Raw genomic sequence first — 14,542 nt, 5'->3', positions numbered from 1 at the left:
ATGTTTGAGGACAATAGGTGGTGTGAGGTGGTTTGATCGAGTAAGTAATGTAAGGGTAAGAGAGATGTGTGGAAATAAAAAGAGCATGGTTGAGAGAGCAGAAGAGGGTGTTTTGAAATGGTTTGGGCACCTGGAGAGAATGAGTGAGGAAAGATTGACCAAGAGGATATATGTGTCGGAGGTGGAGGGAACGAGGAGAAGTGGGAGACCAAATTGGAGGTGGAAAGATGCGAGTGAAAAAGATTTTGAGTGATCGGGGCCTGAACATGCAGGAGGGTGAAAGGCGGGCAAGGAATAGAGTGAATTGGATCAGTGTGGTATACCAGGGTTGACGTGCTGTCAATGGATTGAATCAGGGCATGTGAAGCGTCTGGGGTAAACCATGGAAAGTTGTGTGGGGCCTGGATGTGGAAAGGGAGCTGTGGTTTCGGGCATTATTGTATGACTGCTAGAGACTGAGTGTGAACGAATGGGGCCTTTGTTGTCTTTTCCTAGTGCTACCTCGCACACATGAGGGGCGAGGGGGATGTTATTCCATGTGTGGCGAGGTGGCGATGGAAATGAAAAAAGGCAGACAGTGTGAATTGTGTGCATGTGTATATATGTATGTGTCTGTGTGTGTATATATATGTGTACATTGAGATGTATGGGTATGTATATTTGCGTGTGTGGACGTGTATGTATATACATGTGTATGGGGGTGGGTTGGGCCATTTCTTTCATCTGTTGTCTTGCGCTACCTCGCAAACGCGGGAGACAGCGACAAAGCAAAATAATGATAATAATGTTTTGATGCAATTCTTTTCATTGTGATTTTGATTTTCAGTGTTCTGCATGTTAAGTTCTTTTATTATTTCCCATGTAGTAATGCCTTCCTCTTTCTATGGAGCCACTTACATCGTGTGTGATCACAGTACTGCCAGGAAGTAAATGCTAAAAGTAAGCTAGTTATTGTGGCTACTTGTTTCTTGTCCATACAAGTAGTACTGTGAAGGTTATATTTCATCTTTTATATATACTTGCTTCACCAGTACATATATTGTACAAGGATGACATGCAAAATATTGGTGTTCCACATTTATTGTGTGGATATCTAATATGCCATTGTTTTGATATATTAACTCTGGTTAAATTTTGTTCAGTTGTTAAATGTTCTATTTCCTGCAAAACAACTGATTTTTATAAATTGACTTTTTGTATGAAAATAGTTATCATATACAAATTTTATATTATTTTTTGCTGAATTAAACTAACATTGCATATTCCATTTGGATATTAACATGTATTAATTTCTTACTGGGTCTTACTTGGCTTCACCTGAAAGAGTTTACACTGATAGTGTATCATTGGTGAGGCTGTATCATTGGTGAGGTTGTATCATTGGAAGTACAGTCTTGTCAAAGAACTTCTCATTCCATAGGAATCTCCGTTTTCCTGGTATTGGAAGTAGTGCAGCCTTTAGAAAGGTCCTGGGTAGCACCAGGACTCTTTCATGGAAATTGGTCCTGGAGTAATTTTAAAGAAAATAGTTTCTATTATCCTTCAAGTTAGTATTGGATATTAATGTGACTTCAGAAGAGGCAGAGGGTGTGAAGACCAGGTATTTATTCTGAGGAATTTGTGTGAGAAATACTTGGAGAAAGAGAGGGAATTGTATGTTGTATTTATGGACTGGGAAATAGCAAACGATAAGCTTGACATGCATGCCAGGTTGGAAGGTGCTACAAATTCATCAAGTAGATGGAAAGTTTTTAAATGCATTAAGGACTTTTTAATGGGAGAGAAATCATGTATGTAAGTAGGAAAGGAGGAGGGTGAGTGGCTCTTGATGAAGGCAGGTCTGCATCACTGATATCTGATATCATTTTGTTTAATCTGTTTATGGATGGATGTGGTAGAGGTGTTACTAGACCCTCCCTGCAGGTGGTTACAGTGCAAGTGAGAGGTCACCTTCATTATGGCTGTATCATCTTCACTGGGCAGAAAGTAATACAGTCTCATCAAGAATCTTCTTACTTTAATTGGGTCCATCATTTCCCTGCTTCTGCATTACCCATGAAGCTGGGGGAGCTCTTTTAAAGAATTCCTGGAGTTATAGAATGGCAATGAACAGGGTAATGGTGAAGGTAAACGTAATGGTCTAAGTGAAAGACAGGTCTGCAGTGCATTAGGGGTTGGGGGCATTAGAGATGAGTCAGTTGCTGTTTGTAGATGACATAGGTCTGGTGGCAAATTCTTGTGAGAAATTCCAGAAGCTGGCGATAGAGTCTGGGAGAATGTGTGAATGGAGAGAGAGTTGAGAGTGAATGTGAACCGAAGGAAGATAATGAGGTGCAGCACAAGGTTGAGATGGGAAGATTTATGTATAAGTTTGATTGGAGAGGACCTGGATCAAGTGATATTCTCTGGGTACTTGGGAGTGAATGTAGGAGTGGATGGGACCATGAGGAATGAGTTGAGTCATTGAATGGGAAAGAATGCATAGGTCCTGGGAGCATTAAGGAGCATACAAAAGGAGAGGTCAGTAAACTATCAAGGCAAGGATGGGTATGTTTGAAGGTATACTAATCCCAACACTGTTGTATGGTTGTGTCTTGGGCCTTGGGTGCAAAAGAAAAGAAAAGGGAAGACATGTTGGATATGAAATGGCTGTGATGATGTGTAGTGTGAGGCAGTTTCATAGTGTAATGAATGATAATATCAGAAAGGGATGTGGTAGTAAGTGCAGTCTGATTTGGGAAATTGACCAGAATTTGCTGAATTGGTTTAGACATTTGGAGAAAATGAAAGAAGAAAGACTAACTAAATGGATCTGCGTGTTGGAAATTTCAAAGGGAGAGGAGGACCAAGAAGGTAGTGGAATAATGAAGTGAGGGCTTTGGGTTATTGGGACATGAATACAAATAGAAATACAGATATGAAGGAATTCAAGCAGCAACAGATCACTGTTTCTGATCAGGGAAGAAATATGAAACTCATAGATGAGTGTGGTAATGGTAGAAGACATAAGTATATGTTCTCGGAGTGTTGAAAAATGTATGGAAGGTGAGAACATTATCGCAGAAAGCAAAAATGGGTATGTTTGAAGGAATAGTGGTTCCATCAATGTTGTATGGTTGCAAGATGTGGGCTATAGATAAAGTTGTGCGGAGGAGGGTGGATGTGTTGGAAATGATATGTTTGAGGACAATATGTGGTGTGAGGTGATTTGATTAAGTAATGAAGGGGTAAGAGAGATGTGTGGTAATGAAAAGAGTGTGGTTGAGAGAATAGAAGAGGGTGTGTTGAAATGGTTTGGTCACATGGAGAGAATGAGTGAGGAAAGATTGACATAGAGGATATTTGTGTCAGAGGTGGAAGGAATGAGAAGTGGGAGACCAAATTGGAGACGAAAAGATGGAGTGAAAAAGATTTTGAGCGATCGGGGCCTGAACATGCAGGAGGGTGAAAGGCGTGCAAGGAATAGAGTGAATTGGAATGATGTGGTTTACCAGGGTGGACATGCTGTCAGTGGATTGAACCAGGGCATGTGAAGCGTCTTGGGTAAACCATGGAAGGTTTTGTGGGGCCTGGATGTGGAAAGGGAGCTGTGGTTTCGGTGCATCATACATGACTGCTAGAGACTGAGTTTGAACGAATGTGGCCTTTGTTGTTTTTTCCTAGTGCTACCTCACGCGCATGCGGGGGTAGGGGGTTGTCATTTCATGTGTGGCGGGGTGGTGACAGGAATGAATAAAGGCAGCAAGTATGAATTATGTACATGTGTGTTTATGTATATGTCTGTGTATGTATATATATGCATACGTTTAAATGTATAGGTATGTATATGTGCGTGTATGGACGTGTATGTATATACATGTGTACGTGGGTGGGTTGGGCCATTCTTTCATCTGTTTCCTTGTGCTCCCTTGTTAATTCGGGAGGTAGTGTCAAAGTATAATAAATAGAATAGAAATATTATTGTTATTATTATTATTATTATTATTATTATTATTATTATTATTATTGATATCATCATTATTATTTTCAGTAGTATTTATTTTGTCATTCTGATTTTCATCATTATTATTACTATTCTTTTTTTTTATATTTAATTGCTGTTTCTCGCATCAGCGAGGTATTATTATTTTTTAATTAATTTTCATGCTCAATTGCCATTTCCTGTGTTAACAAGTTAGCACTAGGAACAGACAAAGAAAAACCACATCTGCTGGCATCCATTCTCTAGACATCATGTATATTTCACCAAAACCATGGCTCAATATCCACAACCAGACCCTACTGATCTTTCCATGGTTTACCCCAGATACTTCACATATCCTGGTTTAGGCTATTGATGGCATGTTGATCCCATTATACCAAATCATTCCAATTTATTCTCTCCTGTGCTTGCCTTTCACCTCCCTACATGTTCAGACCCCACTTGCTCAAAATCTTTATCACTTCATCCTTCCATCTCCAATTTGGTCTCCCCATTCTCCTTGTTCCCTCCACTTCTGACATATATATCCTGTTTGTCAACCTTTCCTCACTAATAATCTCCATGTGTCAAAATCGTTTCAGCATACACTCATCAGCTTTCTCAACCATACTCTTTTTATCATCACATGTCTCTCTGACCCTTTCATTACATACATGATTAGACCACCTCACCACACATCATAATCATCCTCAGACACTAAATATCCAACATATCCACTCTCCTCCACACACCTTATCTATAGCCCATGGCATGCATCCATATAATATTGTTGGGACTACTATACCTTCAAACTTACCCATCTTTCCCCTCCCAGATGATGTTCTCTCTTACCATTCATTGTTCCCAGTACCTTCTCCCCTTCACTTATCCTATGAATCATTTCCACTTCCATGGTTCCATTCACTGCCATGTCCTGTCCCTGGTATCTGAAACACTTCATTTCCTCCAAATTTTGTCCATTCAAGCTCACACCTCAACTGACCTGTTCCTCAACCCTGCTAAACCTAATAACCACATTTACTCTAACCTTCCTCTTTTCACACACACTTCCAAATTAAGTCACAACTTCTTCAATTTCTCACTCAAATCTGCCACCATTGTTGTATCATCAGCAAGTATGAAAGCATTCCATTGTGTCATGTTAGAATTTTAAAACAAAAAGATTTTTAAGCTAGAAAATTCTGAATTTGAATCTGGGGTTGAAATATATGTTGGGGGACATTAAGGCAAGTAAGTAAGTAATTGATGATTACACTTTTAGAAGATTCTGTGATTATTCAGTTCATATTTATTGGGTGTCTGTCGCCTTGGTGAAGCAGTGAGATATTTTCCATAATTGATATAAGTATAGAAGCATTTCCTTATGTCATGTTTCAATTTTAAGATAAAAATGTTTTTGGACTAGGAATTTTTGTGAGGGTAATAGATTTGATTGAAAACCCCAACATAAGAACTATTTTTCATGCTGAACTCAAATCTGGGTTGAAATATTTGTTGGGTACATTAAGGTGTAATTAATGGTTACTCTTTTAGAAGATTCTGTGATTATTCAGGTTATATCTATTAGGTATCTGTCACCTTGGGGAAGCATTATGAGATATTTTCCATGTGTATTGCAAGTAAAGAAGTGTTTGATTTTGTCATATTTCAAATCTAAAACAAAAAAGTTTTTAGCTAAAAATTCCCTGAACTATTATATTACCTGCAATATTTGGTAATATAGATTGAACCAGGGTATGTGAAGCATCTGGGATAAACCATGGAAAGTTTTGTGGGGCCTGGATGTGGAAAGGGAGCTGTGGTTTCGGTGCATTATACATGACAGCTAGAGACTGAGTGTGAACGAATGTGGCCATTGTTGTCTTTTCCTAGTGCTACCTCGTGCACATGCGGGGGAGGGGTTTGTCATTTCATGTTTGATGGGGTGGCGACAGGAATGAATAAGGGCAGACAGTATGAATTATGTACATGTGTATATATGTATATGTCTGTGTGTATATATATGTATACATTGAGATGTATAGATATGTATATGTGCATGTGTGGACATGTATGTATATACATGTGTATGTGGGTGGGTTGGGCCATTCTTTCTTGTGTTTCCTTGCACTACCTCGCTAATGCAGGAGACAGCAACATAGTATGATAAATAAGATAAATAAATGAATTTGGTATTTTTGTGAGAATAATAGATTTACCTGAAAACCCCAGTATATGAACTATTTTTCCTGCTGAATTCGAATTTAGGGTTGAAAGATATGTTTGGAGACATTAAGGTCTGTAAATAAGTAATAACTGTTACTCTTTTAGAAGATTCTTTGATTATTCCGTTCATATTTGTTCATTATCTGATAGCTTGGGAAAGCATTATGAGATATTATCTGTAAGTATTTCAAGTAGAGAAACATTTCATTATGCTATAATTCAGTTTTAAAACAAAAAGGTTTTTGGGTTAGAAAAATCCCTGAACTACAGTTTTTATGAGGGTAATGAATTTGCCTGAAAACCTTAGTATAAGGGCTAGTTTTAATGCTCAATTCTAATCTAGGATTGAAATATATGTTAGGGAATATTAAGGCCTGTAAATAAGTACTTAATGGTTACTTTTTTATTCTGTTCTTATTCAGTTCATATTTATTGGGTAGCTTTCAGCTTGGGGAAGCATTATGATATTTTCCTTGATTATTTCAAGTGTGGAAGCCTTTCATTATGTCATATTTCAGTTTCAAAACAAAAATGTTTTTCGGCTAAGAAATTCCCTGTACTTTATTTTCATACGGGATTGCCATTTCCTGTGTTAGTGCCAATTAACAGACAAAGATATATTTGTTCATATACTCATATATATATATATTTTTTTTTGTGCTTTGTCGCTGTCTCCCGCATTTGCGAGGTAGCGCAAGGAAACAGACGAAAGAAATGGCCCAACCCACCCCCATACACATGTATATACATACGTCCACACACGCAAATATACATACCTACACAGCTTTCCATGGTTTAACCCAGACGCTTCACATGCCTTGATTCAATCCACTGACAGCACGTCAACCCCGGTACACCACATCGCTCCAATTCACTCTATTCCTTGCCCTCCTTTCACCCTCCTGCATGTTCAGGCCCCGATCACACAAAATCTTTTTCACTCCATCTTTGCACCTCCAATTTGGTCTCCCTCTTCTCCTCGTTCCCTCCACCTCTGACACATATATCCTCTTGGTCAATCTTTCCTCACTCATTCTCTCCATGTGACCAAACCATTTCAAAACACCCTCCTCTGCTCTCTCAACCACGCTCTTTTTATTTCCACACATCTCTCTTACCCTTACGTTACTTACTTGATCAAACCACCTCACACCACACATTGTCCTCAAACATCTCATTTCCAGCACATCCATCCCCCTGCGCACAACTCTATCCATAGTCCACGCCTCGCAACCATACAACATTGTTGGAACCACTATTCCTTCAAACATACCCATTTTTGCTTTCCGAGATAATGTTCTCGACTTCCACACATTCTTCAAGGCTCCCAGAATTTTCGCCCCCTCCCCCACCCTATGATCCACTTCCGCTTCCATGGTTCCATCCGCTGCCAGATCCACTCCCAGATATCTAAAACACTTCACTTCCTCCAGTTTTTCTCCATTCAAACTCACCTCCCAATTGACTTGACCCTCAACCCTACTGTACCTAATAACCTTGCTCTTATTCACATTTACTCTTAACTTTCTTCTTTCACACACTTTACCAAACTCAGTCACCAGCTTCTGCAGTTTCTCACATGAATCAGCCACCAGCGCTGTATCATCAGCGAACAACAACTGACTCACTTCCCAAGCTCTCTCATCCCCAACAGACTTCATACTTGCCCCTCTTTCCAAAACTCTTACATTCACCTCCCTAACAACCCCATCCATAAACAAATTAAACAACCATGGAGACATCACACACCCCTGCCGCAAACCTACATTCACTGAGAACCAATCACTTTCCTATCTTCCTACACGTACACATGCCTTACATCCTCGATAAAAACTTTTCACTGCTTCTAACAACTTGCCTCCCACACCATATATTCTTAATACCTTCCACAGAGCATCTCTATCAATTCTATCATATCCCTTCTCCAGATCCATAAATGCTACATATAAATCCATGTATGTATATATATATATATATATATATATATTTTTTTTTTTTTTTTTTTTTTTTTTTTATACTTTGTCGCTGTCTCCCGCGTTTGCGAGGTAGCGCAAGGAAACAGACGAAAGAAATGGCCCAACCCCCCCCCCATACACATGTACATACACACGTCCAGACACGCAAATATACATACCTACACAGCTTTCCATGGTTTACCCCAGACGCTTCACATGCCTTGCTTCAATCCACTGACAGCACGTCAACCCCTGTATACCACATGACTCCAATTCACTCTATTTCTTGCCCTCCTTTCACCCTCCTGCATGTTCAGGCCCCGATCACACAAAATCTTTTTCACTCCATCTTTCCACCTCCAATTTGGTCTCCCTCTTCTCCTCGTTCCCTCCACCTCCGACACATATATCCTCTTGGTCAATCTCTCCTCACTCATTCTCTCCATGTGCCCAAACCATTTCAAAACACCCTCTTCTGCTCTCTCAACCACGCTCTTTTTATTTCCACACATCTCTCTTACCCTTTCGTTACTCACTCGATCAAACCACCTCACACCACACATTGTCCTCAAACATCTCATTTCCAGCACATCCATCCTCCTGCGCACAACTCTATCCATAGCCCACGCCTCGCAACCATACAACATTGTTGGAACCACTATTCCTTCAAACATACCCATTTTTGCTTTCCGAGATAATGTTCTCGACTTCCACACATTCTTCAAGGCCCCCAGGATTTTTGCCCCCTCCCCCACCCTATGATCCACTTCCGCTTCCATGGTTCCATCCGCTGCCAGATCCACTCCCAGATATCTAAAACACTTCACTTCCTCCAGTTTTTCTCCATTCAAACTCACCTCCCAATTGACTTGACCCTCAACCCTACTGTACCTAATAACCTTGCTCTTATTCACATTTACTCTTAACTTTCTTCTTCCACACACTTTTCCAAACTCAGTCACCAGCTTCTGCAGTTTCTCACATGAATCAGCCACCAGCGCTGTATCATCAGCGAACAACAACTGACTCACTTCCCAAGCTCTCTCATCCCCAACAGACTTCATACTTGCCCCTCTTTCCAAAACTCTTGCATTTACCTCCCTAACAACCCCATCCATAAACAAATTAAACAACCATGGAGACATCACACACCCCTGCCGCAAACCTACATTCACTGAGAACCAATCACTTTCCTCTCTTCCTACACGTACACATGCCTTACATCCTCGATAAAAACTTTTCACTGCTTCTAACAACTTTCCTCCCACACCATATATTCTTAATACCTTCCACAGAGCATCTCTATCAACTCTATCATATGCCTTCTCCAGATCCATAAATGCTACATACAAATCCATTTGCTTTTCTAAGTATTTCTCACATACATTCTTCAAAGCAAACACCTGATCCACACATCCTCTACCACTTCTGAAACCACACTGCTCTTCCCCAATCTGATGCTCTGTACATGCCTTCACCCTCTCAATCAATACCCTCCCATATAATTTACCAGGAATACTCAACAAACTTATACCTCTGTAATTTGAGCACTCACTCTTATCCCCTTTGTCTTTGTACAATGGCACTATGCACGCATTCCGCCAATCCTCAGGCACCTCACCATGAGTCATACATACATTAAATAACCTTACCAACCAGTCAACAATACAGTCACCCCCTTTTTTAATAAATTCCACTGCAATACCATCCAAACCTGCTGCCTTGCCAGCTTTCATCTTCCGCAAAGCTTTCACTACCTCTTCTCTGTTTACCAAATCATTTTCCCTAACCCTCTCACTTTGCACACCACCTCGACCAAAACACCCTATATCTGCCACTCTATCATCAAACACATTCAACAAACCTTCAAAATACTCACTCCATCTCCTTCTCACATCACCACTACTTGTTATCACCTCCCCATTTGCGCCCTTCACTGAAGTTCCCATTTGCTCCCTTGTCTTACGCACTTTATTTACCTCCTTCCAGAACATCTTTTTATTCTCCCTAAAATTTAATGATACTCTCTCACCCCAACTCTCATTTGCCCTTTTTTTTTCACCTCTTGCACCTTTCTCTTGACCTCCTGTCTCTTTCTTTTATACATCTCCCACTCAATTGCATTTTTTCCCTGCAAAAATTGTCCAAATGCCTCTCTCTTCTCTTTCACTAATACTCTTACTTCTTCATCCCACCACTCACTACCCTTTCTAATCAACCCACCTCCCACTCTTCTCATGCCACAAGCATCTTTTGCGCAATCCATCACTGATTCCCTAAATACATCCCATTCCTCCCCCACTCCCCTTACTTCCATTGTTCTCACCTTTTCCCATTCTGTACTTATATATATATATATGTATATATATATATATATATATATATATATATATATATATATATATATATATATATATATATATATACATACATGCATATATACATACATACATGTACATGCACGTACATATACATATGTACATATTCATACTTGCTCGCTGACATCCATTCCTGAAAAGGCACAGATGCTCGAAATGAAAGAAAAAATCATAACATACATTCTCCTCTTCTCCCCTACACCTGATTGCCACCCCCTTCATCAGTGAGGTAGTGCCAGGAAACAGATGAAGAAAGGCCACATTTCCTCGCATCCATGCACGAGTTGTCATGTTTAATTCACTAAAATCACAGCTCCCTATCCATATCCAGGGCCCACAGACCTTTCATGGTTTACCCCAGACGTTTCAGAAGCCCTGATTCAGTCCATTTGACAGCTCGTCAACCCTAGTATACCTCATCATTCCATTTCATTCTATTTTGTGCACGCCTTTCACCCTCCTGTATGTTCATGCCCCAATCACTCAAACACTTATGCACTCCATCCTTCCATCTCCAATTTGGTCTCCTTGTTCTTCCCACTTCTGACACATATATCCTCTTTGTCAACCTTTCCTCACCCATTCTCTCAATATGTCCAAACTATTTTAACACACCCTCTTCTGCTCTCTCAACCACACTTTTTATTACCACACATCTCTCTTGCCCTTTCATTGCTTACTTGATTAAACCAACTCACACCACATATTTTCCTCAATTATTTTATTTCCAACATATCCACCCTCCTCTGCACAGCCTTAACTATAACCATGCCTCAAGATCATATGATATTTTTGGAACCACTATTCCTTCAAACATAGCCATTTTGTCTTGCCAGATAACATTCTCTCTTTCCACATATTGTTCAGTGCTTGCAAAACCTTTGCCCTCTCCCCCATCCTATGACTCACCTCCATTTCTATGGTTCCATTTGCTGCCAAGTCCACTTCTAAATATGTGAAACATTTCACTTCCTCCAATTTTTCTTCATTCAAACTTAAATCACAACTTACTTGTCCCTGAAAAAGGTGAGAACAATGGAAGTAAGGGGAGTGGGGGAGGAATGGGATGTATTTAGGGAATCAGTGATGGATTGCGCAAAAGATGCTTGTGGCATGAGAAGAGTGGGAGGTGGGCTGTTTAGAAAGGGTAGTGAGTGGTGGGATGAAGAAGTAAGAGTATTAGTGAAAGAGAAGAGAGAGGCATTTGGACGATTTTTGCAGGGAAAAAATGCAATTGAGTGGGAGAAGTATAAAAGAAAGAGACAGGAGGTCAAGAGAAAGGTGCAAGAGGTGAAAAAAAGGGCAAATGAGAGTTGGGGTGAGAGACTATCAGTAAATTTTAGGGAGAATAAAAAGATGTTCTGGAAGGAGGTAAATAGGGTGCGTAAGACAAGGGAGCAAATGGGAACTTCAGTGAAGGGCGCAAATGGGGAGGTGATAACAAGTAGTGGTGATGTGAGAAGGAGATGGAATGAGTATTTTGAAGGTTTGTTGAATGTGTCTGATGACAGAGTGGCAGATATAGGGTGTTTGGGTCGAGGTGGTGTGCAAAGTGAGAGGGTTAGGGAAAATGATTTGGTAAACAGAGAAGAGGTAGTAAAAGCTTTGCGGAAGATGAAAGCCGGCAAGGCAGCAGGTTTGGATGGTATTGCAGTGGAATTTATTAAAAAAGGGGGTGACTGTATTGTTGACTGGTTGGTAAGGTTATTTAATGTATGTATGACTCATGGTGAGGTGCCTGAGGATTGGCGAAATGCATGCATAGTGCCATTGTACAAAGGCAAAGGGGATAAGAGTGAGTGCTCAAATTACAGAGGTATAAGTTTGTTGAGTATTCCTGGTAAATTATATGGGAGAGTATTGATTGAGAGGGTGAAGGCATGTACAGAGCATCAGATTGGGGAAGAGCAGTGTGGTTTCAGAAGTGGTAGAGGGTGTGTGGATCAGGTGTTTGCTTTGAAGAATGTATGTGAGAAATACTTAGAAAAGCAAATGGATTTGTATGTAGCATTTATGGATCTGGAGAAGGCATATGATAGAGTTGATAGAGATGCTCTGTGGAAGGTATTAAGAATATATGGTGTGGGAGGCAAGTTGTTAGAAGCAGTGAAAAGTTTTTATCGAGGATGCAAGGCATGTGTACATGTAGGAAGAGAGGAAAGTGATTGGTTCTCAGTGAATGTAGGTTTGCGGCAGGGGTGTGTGATGTCTCCATGGTTGTTTAATTTGTTTATGGATGGGGTTGTTAGGGAGGTAAATGCAAGAGTCTTGGAAAGAGGGGCAAGTATGAAGTCTGTTGGGGATGAGAGAACTTGGGAAGTGAGTCAGTTGTTGTTTGCTCCTGATACAGCGCTGGTGGCGGATTCATGTGAGAAACTGCAGAAGCTGGTGACGGAGTTTGGTAAAGTGTGTGGAAGAAGAAAGTTAAGAGTAAATGTGAATAAGAGCAAGGTTATTAGGTACAGTAGGGTTGAGGGTCAAGTCAATTGGGAGGTGAGTTTGAATGGAGAAAAACTGGAGGAAGTGAAGTGTTTTAGATATCTGGGAGTGGATCTGTCAGCGGATGGAACCATGGAAGCGGAAGTGGATCATAGGGTGGGGGAGGGGGCGAAAATTTTGGGAGCCTTGAAAAATGTGTGGAAGTCGAGAACATTATCCCGGAAAGCAAAAATGGGTATGTTTCAAGGAATAGTAGTTCCAACAATGTTGTATGGTTGCGAGGCGTGGGATATGGATAGAGTTGTGCGCAGGAGGATGGATGTGCTGGAAATGAGATGTTTGAGGACAATGTGTGGTGTGAGGTGGTTTGATCGAGTAAGTAACGTAAGGGTAAGAGAGATGTGTGGAAATAAAAAGAGCGTGGTTGAGAGAGCAGAAGAGGGTGTTTTGAAATGGTTTGGGCACATGGAGAGAATGAGTGAGGAAAGATTGACCAAGAGGATATATGTGTCGGAGGTGGAGGGAACGAGGAGAAGAGGGAGACCAAATTGGAGGTGGAAAGATGGAGTGAAAAAGATTTTGTGTGATCGGGGCCTGAACATGCAGGAGGGTGAAAGGAGGGCAAGGAATAGAGTGAATTGGAGCGATGTGGTATACAGGGGTTGACGTGCTGTCAGTGGATTGAATCAAGGCATGTGAAGCGTCCGGGGTAAACCATGGAAAGCTGTGTAGGTATGTATATTTGCGTGTGTGGACGTGTGTATGTACATGTGTATGGGGGGGGTTGGGCCATTTCTTTCGTCTGTTTCCTTGCGCTACCTCGCAAACGCGGGAGACAGCGACAAAGTATAAAAAAAAAAAAAAAAAAACTTGTCCCTGAACCATGCTGAACCTAATAACCTTGCTTCTATTCACATTTACTCTCAACTTTCTCCTTTCACACGTGCTTCCAAGCTCATTGACCAACTTCTGCAATTTCTCACTTAAATAAGCAACCAGTGTTGTATCATCACCGAACAATTGACTCACTTGCCAGGCCCTCTCATCCCCCACAGATTACATACTCACCCTCTCTCCAAGACTCTTGCATTTACTTCCCTCACCACCCCATGAATACACAACTAAACAACCACAGTGACATCACACACCCCAACCATAGACAACCCTCACATGGAACCATTCACTCTCCTCTCTCCCTTCTTATACATACACCTTACATGACACCCGTGATAAAAACTTCTCACTGCTTCTAGCAGCTTGCCTCCCACAACACTTATTATTGATAACCTTCCACAAAGCATCAACCCTATCATATGCCTTCTCCAGATCCATAAATTCCACATACATATCCATCTGTATTGCTAAATATTTCTTACATATTCCCTGAAACAAACATCAGATTCACACATCCTCTTCCACTTCTGAAACCACACTACTCCTCCCCAATCTGATACTCTGTACATGCCTTCACCTTCTCAATCAATACCCTCCCATACACCTTACCAGGTACACTCAACAAACTTATACCTCTGAAGTTTGAACACTCACCTTTTTCCCCCTACACATACATTCCATTAATCCTC

The 14,542-nt window shown here is 40.7% G+C and overlaps 1 protein-coding gene across 1 annotated transcript in view; it reads left to right on the top strand.

Moving 5' to 3' along the window:
• The window catches only part of LOC139765440 (general transcription factor 3C polypeptide 4-like), a 145,160-nt gene that overhangs the window by 104,509 nt on the left and 26,109 nt on the right, over positions 1–14,542 (top strand). The gene's annotated exons all lie outside the window — the stretch shown is intronic.

Source organism: Panulirus ornatus, chromosome 55 (genome assembly GCF_036320965.1).
Source record: "Panulirus ornatus isolate Po-2019 chromosome 55, ASM3632096v1, whole genome shotgun sequence".
Lineage (NCBI taxonomy): Eukaryota > Metazoa > Arthropoda > Malacostraca > Decapoda > Palinuridae > Panulirus > Panulirus ornatus.
This window is presented reverse-complemented; position numbering and strand designations above follow the sequence as displayed.